This window comes from Crocuta crocuta, unplaced genomic scaffold (assembly GCF_008692635.1).
Source record: "Crocuta crocuta isolate KB4526 unplaced genomic scaffold, BGI_CrCroc_1.0 scaffold408, whole genome shotgun sequence".
NCBI lineage: Eukaryota > Metazoa > Chordata > Mammalia > Carnivora > Hyaenidae > Crocuta > Crocuta crocuta.
In genome coordinates this window covers 1,668,350-1,672,011 of record NW_027527444.1, presented here as the reverse complement: position 1 = coordinate 1,672,011, position 3,662 = coordinate 1,668,350, and the positions used below count along the sequence as shown (strand labels likewise).

The 3,662-nt window shown below is 52.9% G+C and overlaps 1 pseudogene; it reads left to right on the top strand.

Annotated features, from left to right (window-relative positions):
* The first annotated feature begins 1,418 nt into the window (after positions 1-1,418).
* Positions 1,419-2,146, top strand: LOC144229552 (small ribosomal subunit protein uS5 pseudogene; annotated as a pseudogene).
* The last annotated feature ends 1,516 nt before the right edge of the window (positions 2,147-3,662 follow it).

Sequence of the window (3,662 nt, the reverse complement as noted above, 5' to 3'; positions counted from 1 at the left end):
TCTCTAAGCGCCCGCTTTTCAAATTCTGAAGATTCTTTGGACCTCTCTCAGACCCAGTACCCAGCGCTGACCAAGCAGCCATGGCCGAGAGGGACTAGGTCACATGGTTCAAGCCCAGCTCTGCAAGCACCGCTCACCGTGAGAGAGTGGGACAGGAGTGAGCAACAGAAGTCCTAATACAAGGTCAAAATGGAAGGTATTGATTTTTCCCAATTATGTTTTCTCCTGAACATTTCAGACATTTCCTCTCTAATGGCACCATCCCACTGCTAGTTCATGGATGAAATCTACCCGGCCACCCTCTTCAGAGCTTTGCTTCCCACCAGCACAGTAAGGGCCTCCCTGACCTGGGCCGTCCCTGGGGCCCGTGTGCTGGGTGGAAGAGAGCCCTGGAAGGCGGGCATGTGGACACGACACCCTCCTGTGACCCGGAGGGAAGAGGCACCAAGCAGCTCTGCCTCCACGTCATTCATTCTCAGCACATATGAGATGTCACGGGGCTTTATGAGTGCTAAATCAGTTTTATTGGCCATATGATTTGATTGATCTTGTTAGTCTTGACAAGAAATCAATTGGAAAAAAATATATGGACCTTCCCGGAATGGGCTCTCCATCTTAAGGTAAAAGAACAATCTAACAGGCAGAGAGGAAGATCCAAGGGGCAGCCTTGGTAAAATATGACCAAGCCCAGGGCCCTGGAAAGACGCTACTTTCTGGTCTCCGAAGCCAGAAGGAAGTGAGGAAGGAGACACATGAAAGGGATCCAGTAAATTCAGGGATGTCACCTCTGGATGAGTCTCAGAGCTTCAGAAAAGACAAGCCACTGTGTGCTCACACATGCCCCAGGCCCCTCCCACAAAATCACAGGCGCCATTATGGAGTCTCCTAACTTGATGAAAAGGGTAACGTTGTCTTGGGTCCAAATCACCTCGACGCCATTTTCTAGCTGGGCGACCTTTCCTTCTCTGCCCCTCAGTGTGCGGCTCTGTTAAACAGCAGTAACAGGACCTACCGCACAAGACGACCACGAAAAATGGCGTGAGGCTGTTTGTTTCTTTGTCTACGAAATGACCCTGCATCAGAATCACCTATAGAGTGGCACTGGTCGGCTCTGGCTGCCATAAAATACCATAAACAAGGTGGTTTAAATAGCAGAAATTGGGGGCACCTGAGTGGCTCAGTCAGTTAAGCATCCAACTTCGGCTCAGGTCATGATCTCACAGTTTATGAGTTCAAGCCCCGTGTCAGGCTCTGTGCTGACAGCTCAGAGCCTGGAGCCTGCTTCACATTCTGTGTCTCCCTCTCTCTCTGCCTCTCATACTCAGTCTCCCACTCTCTCTCAAAAATGAATAAACATTAGATAATTTTTTTAAAAGATCAGAAATTGGCCCCTTCTCCAAGAAAACGGCAAATAGCAGATGCTGCTGTTGCTTTGGGAGCTTCCGGGAGGCTTCGGCATCCGGGGCTGTAGTCATGGTTATGGCTATGGCCAAGGTCAAGGTCACACAGCTCACAGAGGCAAGGCAGAGGACGAGGAGGGGATGGCCACCACCGAGATGGGCCGCCTGGTCAAGGACATGAAGATCAAGTCCCTGGAGGAGATCTTCTCTTCTCCCTGCCCCATAAGGGGGTCTGAAATCATTGATCTTGGAAGATTATGCCTGTGCAAAAGCAGAGCCAGGCTAGCCACGGGACCAGGTTCAAGGCCCTTGCTGCCATCAGAGATGACAACGGACACGTCGGTCTGGGTGTTAGGTGCTCCAAGGAGGTAGCCACTGCCATCCGTGGGGCCATCGCCCTGGCTAAGCTCTCCGCCGCCCACTACAGCAAGGCTACTGGGGGAACAAGACCAGCGAGCCTCACACTGTCCCCTGCAAGGTGGCCGGCCACCGCGGCTCTGTGCTGGTGTGCCTCCTCCCTGCCCCCAGAGGCACTGGCATCATCCCAGCCCCTGAGCCCAGGAAGCTACTGACAATGACCAGTACTGACGATGGCTGCCCCTCGGCAGGGGACTGCGCTCCACCCCGGGGCAACTCCACCCACGCCACTTTGATGTCATTTCCAAGACCTACGGCTATGTCCTCTCTGACCTCTGAAAGAGACCGAGCTCCCTGAGGCTCCCTGTCAGGACTTCACTGTCTTGTAAAGACCCACACCAGACTCCAGCGGTGGCCACCACGTAGTTTTGTACAAGAAAAATAAAATAAAGCCTGTTTCAAGAAAAGCAGTAATTGATTTTCTCACAGTTCTGGAGGCTCAGAGTCCAAGATCAAGGTGACGGCCGATTGGTTCCCGGGGTAGAGCTCTCCTCCTGGGGTACGGACAGCCACCCTGTGTCCTCCTGGTGACACTAATCGTATCAGATCAGGGCTCCATCTTTTTTTTACCTCATTTATCCTTGATTGCTTCTGTAAACACCCCCATCTCCAAAGAGTCACAACGTGGCGGGTTGTTAGGGCTTCAAAATATGAATTCGGAAGGACCACAATCCAGTCCACAGCAAGGGTTTGTTTAAAATACAGATTGCGGGGCCCCATCCCGGGCCAAGTGAATCCAAGCCCCTGGAGGCAGCAGGTGTATGATGGGCCATCCGCTCTGTACCCCCTTCCAATGGGGGGGGGTCCTCGGCTGCTGCCAGGGGAGCCTCTGTGGGCCTGAGGGTAAGTCATGGGGAGCTTTTAGAGACCCTGCAGTTTCAGAGGAGAAACATGGGGAGAAATCAAAAGGCAAGAGCAGTTTAGGGAGCCAGATCCCGGCCGGCGGAGAGCACCTCCACAGCCTGCCTCGTGCAGACACCCATCACCCCTCCGAGGGCCAAGACGCTGCCAGACTTGCCCAATTTTTTTCCCACTTTTCATCATTTTGGTCAGATTTTAGACATTCATCCTATAGGATGAACAGGGCCCGATGGGCCCTTTGTGCAGGTGAGGACACAGACTGAGAGATCTAGGGATTCCAGTTTTAAATTAATTTGGGGGATTCCTGGGGCACTCAGTTGGTTAAACAGCCAACGCTTGGTTTCGGCTCAGATCACAATCTCATGGTTCACGAGTTCCAGGCCCGAGTCAGGCTCTGTGCTGACAGCGGGAGCCTGATTGGGATTCTCTCTCTCTCTCTCTCTCTCTCTCTCTCTGTCCCCTCCCACTTGTGCTCACTCTCTCTCTTGCCCTCTCTCTCAGAATGAATGAATTTTTAAGAAAATTTTTTAATAAAAATAAAATAGATTTGGGTCTTCAGACTGAACCAATACGAGAGTGGTATTTCCAGGGTGGAAACACATAGAGAATTTCCAGGGTTCTTAGTCAAATTACACATTTTGTGAGTGATGAGCCCTCTGGTCTGACAGCCCGAAGCGACTGCATGGACGCAGGGTTGGGGGGTGGGGGCGGCTGCGGAAGCACAGGGCGCTTCTCACCACGACCAGCCTGGTGCAGAGTCTGGGCCAGTGGACGGTGTGGGTGGAAGGACCACGGGCTGGGAGACGGGACGAGGTGCAAGGAAAGAAGGGGAGGACCAGAAAGAGAGCCTCATCTGGATGCTGGAGGGGGGTGGATGGGAGGACAGGCTGGGTGGGTGCGGGCACTGAGGAGGGAACTTGTTGGGATGAGCACCGGGTGTCGCATGTAAGGGATGAATCACTGGCTTCTACTCCTGAAGCCAGT